Source organism: Microtus pennsylvanicus, chromosome 1, assembly GCF_037038515.1.
Source record: "Microtus pennsylvanicus isolate mMicPen1 chromosome 1, mMicPen1.hap1, whole genome shotgun sequence".
Lineage (NCBI taxonomy): Eukaryota > Metazoa > Chordata > Mammalia > Rodentia > Cricetidae > Microtus > Microtus pennsylvanicus.
Window position 1 is genome coordinate 131478295 of NC_134579.1, and position 6788 is coordinate 131485082.

The window sequence follows — 6788 nt, forward strand, 5'->3', positions numbered from 1 at the left end:
AGAAGAATCAGAGTTGCCTTGCTCTGGGTGTGCCTGTCCCCCTGTGGTTGTTGAGGCTTTCCCACAGGAGCCCAGCTACAGAACCCGCCCAGCTGAAGGACAGATAGAACGTGAGGTGCATGCCCACCATGGACGCTCTCCTGCCATGCAGAAGAACGTCACATCATTGAAGGAGAGTGTGTGGAACGGGAGAAAGCAGCCAGACTACAAAAGACAAGTGCTCCACAGTTTCCCTCCTTGTGGGATCAGAGTGGGATGGGGTGGGTGGGGGGCAGCATGTGAAAATGGAGGAGGTCGCTGGGGATCCAGGAGGGGAGAGCAAAAGTCATGACGGATGGGTACAATTCAAGTACATATGTGGAAATAATAAAACCCTTTAGGTTTTAACTAATTTGGGGTTCATCACACCGTCTTCTCAACTTGTGTCCACACGGAAGCAGCTACATTAAAGTTAGACTCAGGGTAGGAATGCTGGCTTGGATGTGATGTGTCCCCTCAAAGGCGTCTGTGCTGAAGGGCTGGCCTCTGCTACAGCAACGCTCACTGTGTGACTTAGGGACTCTGACTTCATCAGTGTGTCCACCCATTATTAGATTTGTCATTGAAAGGACCATTGGCTGGACAGCTGGATGGCTCAGTGGGTAAAGGCCCTTGTGGCCATGCCTGATAACCTCAGTTTGGTTCCCAGGACCCACATCGTGGAAGAAGGCATCAGACTCCTGCGAGTTGACCTCTGACCCCTCCATGTACATGTGTGCCCACGTGCACATGCAGAGTAGACATGTAACATGTAAAGACAGAGGACTGCTGGGAGGCAGCAAAAACTGGACATGGAGCTTCCCTGATGGAGGACATGGTATGACTTTGAGGGTACACCTTGGCCCTGGCCCCTCTGGCCCTCTACCTCCCAGCTGCAATAAAGTGACCAGCCTCCTCCGCCACTCACTTCTGTCTCCATCTTGTCTCAGGCCCCAAACCATGCAGCCAGCCAATCAGAAACTGAAACCTTGCAAACCAAGAGCTCAGGTAGGTGAACCCTCCTCCAGCGAAGGAAAGCTAGCACAGAAAAGGACAAATGTGTGGAAATTAGGTCCGTGTTGATTTGTCCTACAGCCCTAATGTGGCCATCCCATCCCTTCTGAGCCTTTGGAAAATAGGTTTCTCAACCAGAAGACTGCATCGCGGGCCCTGTTGAGAGTCTCCACCTCTTCGGTTGTGTGAGACAGAGAGAAGCTGGCAGTGGGCACCGTGCTCCCCAAAGTTCTGAGGATTTCTGCACAGAGCCAAGCCCCACTCATCCCACACACCCCATGACTGTTTGAGGTGTCAAGCTGGGACTCCACTTAGAAGGACAAAACCAGATCAGATGGTGTGGGCTAACACCTGGAATCCAGAGCTATCCTGGATCAGCGCAGTTAGTAAGCGCTTCATAAACATTTGAGTATACAGGAGTCAAAGCAGTGACACCCTCCAAAAGTAGTAATAAGAGATAAGAGGAAAATCTGTTGGTAAAGGCCATGCTGAAGATATATATCAGTACACGATTTTTTTTCTTTTTGCTGTGGTCTGACTGTCTGTGTCCTGAGTTGAAATGCTAGACCTCCCAAACTGATGGCCTTAATAGGCAGGGATCCTTCAGAAGACCACAGCATGAACACAGGACGGTTGCGGTTGGCATGAGAGCCTTATGGAAACAGAAGCAGACTGAAGATGCAGTTTAATTATATAGTGCTTGCCTAGTATATGTAGACTTGAGGTCCTGAGTTCAAATCCCTGGCACCCATGTAAAACATCCCCCCAATACACACACATGCAGAAAATAGGCATGCTATGAAGAGTGTAACCTCAGTGCTGCAGGATGGAGACAGGCAGATTTGGAGGGCTCACCAGTCAGGGCAACAGCAGACTTCATGTTCAAGAGAAGACCCTGCCTCAAGGGAATAAGAGAAAGAGCTGGAGGAAGGCAGCTGATGTCCTCCTCTGGCCGCCACATGCTCGGGCATGGGTGTGCATTCACATATGAACACACACATCACACCCAGGCTGCATACTACATACCACACACATACACACTATACACCACACACAGAACACACACAAATACAAACACACCACAGACAACACACACCCTCCGAACACAACACGTGCACATTCCAAACACCCCCCCCCACACACACAGGCCACGCATACCACACACAAACCCACCAAAGGAAATAAGGGAAAATATGTACACTTGACGGAAGCGGAACTGGCACGCGGACACGACAAGCCGCCACATAAATTGCCTCAGCTGAATGGAGACACTCAATTAGGGACTTAATTATCCTGAAAGGTATCGATGCCCTGCTCGGAGCGGCCCACCCCTCAGACTTCAGACAGACACACGGGGCAGCTCGCTCGGGAAGTCAAGCACGTGGAGAGGGGAGGCGGCGGCGTTCATCAAGGCTCCGGGCCTCCCCCTCCCGCCCCCACAGGCCTTGTCACTCATGGCACGAGCAGCTCCCTTTGGAGAACTCTGAAATCTGAATGCTAAGTGTGGCTTCCGAGCAGAAGTCGGTCCGCAGCTCCCGCCGTGAGTGACGGCTGATCCTTCTCGCCACCAAGGGTCATCCGGGAACTGTTCTCGTTAAGCCTCCCGAGTCAGGCCCTGGTTGATGGGGTCTATTAACGGCCCCGCTGCAACGCAAGCGCAGGCAGCGGCTTGGGTCTCTGCTCCTGCTATTACATTATCGCATCATTATACTCAGATTAGTTCTTCATACCCTTGGACAGAGACGTGCTAATTTGGAGCCGTAGACATTAAAATCTTATAAAGTTCTCAAGCAAGTGACATTAGGCTAGGTTTCTTCATCTGGGTGTTCTAGCAAGACAAATATGTGGGCATCTGGTTCCTATGGAGAGCAGATTCGTCAGTCTGTGAGCAAGTGACTCTATCAGACGTTCCTGTCCAGGCGGGGGGTTTGTGTATGTGTGCACGAAGTACTGGGGACTGAACCTAGGGCCTTACGCATGCTGGGCTACTAGGCAACCAGTCAACAACCCTCAACTATAACAACAGCCCTCTTCATTCACTTCTTTTTTAATTTTAGTTTAAAATTTTTCTGTGTATACAGGTATCTTGCCTGCATGTATGTCTATACGCCATGTGTGTGCCAGTGCCCATGGAGGCCAAAAGAGGGTGTCAGATCCTTTCGAACTGGAGTCACAAACAGTTGTGAGCTGCCATATGGGTGCTGGGAATTGAACCTGAATCCTCTGGAAGAGCAGCCGGTGCTCTCAGCTGCTAAGCAGTCTCCAGCCCCTTGATTGTTTTCAGATTTGTTTATTTAGCTTCATGTGCATGAGTGTTTCGCACGGACATTTGTACCATGTGTGAGCCTGGTGCCTGCGGATGTCAGAAGAGGGCGCTTCGTCTCCTGGAGCTGGAGTCACAGATGCTAATTCTGGGAATTGAACTCAGGTCCTCTGCAATATGCCCTCATAACTGTTGATCTGTCTCTCCAGCCCCAGGGAATTTTTTTTTGTAACCTTTCATTTTTAGGCATGTGAATATATTTTTACTCCAAAGTTAAATATGCATGAAAGTCAATTAACTGTTAATTGAAGAAAAGCAAGTCATGTTACAGTGATTTCACATTCATTTAATAATTCATTATTAAAAACAAATCCATTATTCTGTTAAGAATTACCTAACATATTTAGATAAATAAAGGGATAAGGAACTAACCAGATTGTTCCTTTCGACTTTTCATTTATTTAACTATCTACTTACTAATTCATTTATTTTTTGTGGGAACCAGTGGGTTTCTTGGGCTTCTAGAACTCAGTGAGGGGTCACTTACAGAAGGCCACGTGGCCCTCTGGCAAACGCAGCAGTACAAAGTCATGCCCCATCATGGTGCCCCCATGGAAGGTGCCCAGAATTCTGCTTTGCACAGCTGTTCACTTGCTGTGTGGTCTATGGTGTCCTAAGCTCACTGCAGCCATCTGGATGACGCCCGGCCCTTCAGAGTAAGCCTCCACACAGCACTCTTCATTTTTAATTGCGGATGTGTTCATTCGTGCAGTGCCACAGAAGCCAGAAGAGGGCGCCAGATTCCCTGGAAATGGAGTTACAAGAAGTTGGATGTGGGAACTGAACTCAGGTCCTCTGCAAGAGCAGCGAGCACTCCTAACCACTAAGCCATCACTCCAGCCCTGTCTTGGAGATCCATGCTTGTTTATTTGTTTGTGTGTTTCAAGATAGGGCCACTCTGTGTAGTTAGTCCTGGCTGTGCTGGAACTCACTCTGTAGACCAGGCTGGCCTCAAACTCAACAGAGATCCTCCTGTCTCTGCTTCTGCCTCCTGAGTGCTGGGGTTAAAGGTGTGCACCCTCACACCCAGCCTTCTATCTTAGGCATTCTGGAAGCGGACATCTTTAGCATCTGGACATGCTGTTTTGTTGACTGCCCCTCAGTTTGAGGTGTTCCACTAATCCCCATGGTCAGATTAAGTTCAACATCCTTGGCACCCTTCAGTTCTTACAGGAAACGAGTCCTTCGTCGAGAGGCCCACAGTGTCAGCTGCTCTCTTACTGGGGGTTGAGATGGAACCCTTGATTATGTCGGATCTCTCCATAGAGAAGACCCCTTTGCTTTTTTTTCTTAGATTAGTTATCTTTATGTGTATGGATGTTTTACCTGCATGTATGGGTGTTACCACATGCCTGCCTGGCATCCTTCAGAGGTCAGAGGAGGCACTAGATCCCTTGGAACCTGTGTCACAAATGGTTGTGAGCTACCACGTGGGGCCTGGGACCCACAAAAGCGTTCTCCACAAGAGCAGCCAGTGCTCTCACCTGCTGAGCCATGCCCCTTTTTCTTCTGTGTAATGAATGAGTCTTTGAGGTGATCTGTGGAGGCACAAGCATCCTTTCCCACCACATACTAGTCAATGCTGTTATAGTTAGAGTATTCAATGTTCCCAGAGGCTCCTGTGTTGAACACTTGTTTCTCTGGCAACCATGTTCAGAGGTGGGACTTCCGGGGAAGTAATTGGATCATGAGATCTCTGGCCACCCCAAAGAATTAACCCATTGATAGATTCGCAGCTAAAGATTTCTTGTTGCTGCTGTTTAATTCTGTGTATTTTGTCTGCGTTTTGCACATGTGAGTGCAGAGCCCATGAAGGCCAGAAGAGGGCACTGTGTCCCCCGAATCTGGAGCCTCCCAGTGAGTCTGGAACCTGAACTTCAACCCTCTATGCTAATAACTGCTGACCCAGCTCTCCAGCCTCTGGATTCTGAGCTTAATGGGCTATTGGGAGGTAGTGGAAACTGGTGAGGGAGCCTGGTTCAAGGGAGTGAGGACCAAGGATTACCTACAGCTCAGAAAGGTATCCCAACAGAAGTGTTACAGTTCTGTTCTGGTGGGGGTCGGTTTCCCCAGCAAAGTGTTCCAGTCCTTGCTCCGGGCAAGGGTTTCCTGACGCAAATCTAACGACTCTGCTCCAGATCCTTACCTTAGGGGCTAGATCTTATCCCAGTGCCCACCTCCCAAGGTGCACTTTTTTTTTAAGGCTTGTTTTATTTTAATGACTGATCTACCTATGGTCACAGGCAGCCCCCTATGTACAGACTGGAGGGAAACTTTATTTCTTGGTCTCCTCCTCCTTGGACAGGGTCTTGACCTGGAGGGGCTCCTCCCTGAGCTTTTGTGCTTCTTTGATCTTGGACCTAAAAGCCTCAGCCTGGGTGCAGGACTTCAGCTTGTGGATTTGCTCCAAAAGAATCTGCTTGTCTTTGGAGACGTTCCCTTTGACCTTCAGGTACAGGCTGTAGTACACGTGGCAGTCAATCTTCTTGGATACCCAGTATCTCCTATAAAGTCGGCGTGGGAGCCGCATCCTTCTCAGTCAGGTCACCTCGGGCACTCGAGCATTGGCAGTAGCCTTCCGCTTCCCTATGCCCGTATGCCTGCCCTTCTGTTGAGCCAAAGTGTTTTTCCAGCAGAGAGCCTGGGAATGGACAGTCACAGGCTTCCGGATGTTCAGCCCATCTTTGATCAGCTTCCAGATCTGCTGACCGGAGTTGGCATTGGTGATTTCACTGGTCTCATTGGGGTCCATCCAACCAGACTTTCTTTTTACCACAGCAGAGAACGCTAGAAGCAAGTCTCTTGTGTAGCCTGAGCATACTCATGGCTGCGGACAGATGCCTCAGCAAAAGAGCTTGCCCCGCCTCCATCCCGTCTCCCACCCCCTCCAGACACATGCGCAAATACACTCTTAGTTCATCTCTGCTTCCTATCTGTCACGAGGTCAGCAACTTGGCTCCATATTGACTCCCCACAATAATTCACTATCTCACCACAGATACAGAAACAAGACAGCCAAGTGACCTTGAGCTGAAACCACGGTCAAAAGAAACATTTTTCTTCTTGGCTGTAGTCTTTGGTGTTCCGCCACAGTTAGGGAGCTAACTGACACAAAAAATGACTTAGCATTTGTCACGCTTCAAATACCTCCCAGAGGATCATGCGTTTGAACAACTGATCCCCTGGCTGATAATCTGTTTGGGGAGAGTTTGGAACCATTAGGAGGTAGGGCCTACCTAGAGGAAATGGGTTCCCTGTTCCCACTTCCAGACCAAATATCCTTCTTGTCCTGTCTTCCAGGGCAATGCAGCAAGCTGCTATAAGCTCAGGCCTCCATAGACAAGTTACTCCAGCCACCATGCTTTCCCTATCCTGAAACCATGAGCCAAACCACCTCTCTCCCCTTGTCTTGCTTCTGTCAGGAATCTTGTTA

The 6788-nt window shown here is 49.3% G+C and overlaps 1 pseudogene; it reads right to left on the reverse strand.

The window, feature by feature from the left end:
• Positions 1 to 5630: 5630 nt before the first annotated feature.
• LOC142841118 (large ribosomal subunit protein eL19-like) lies at positions 5631 to 6180 on the reverse strand (annotated as a pseudogene).
• Between the last annotated feature and the right edge of the window lie 608 nt (positions 6181 to 6788).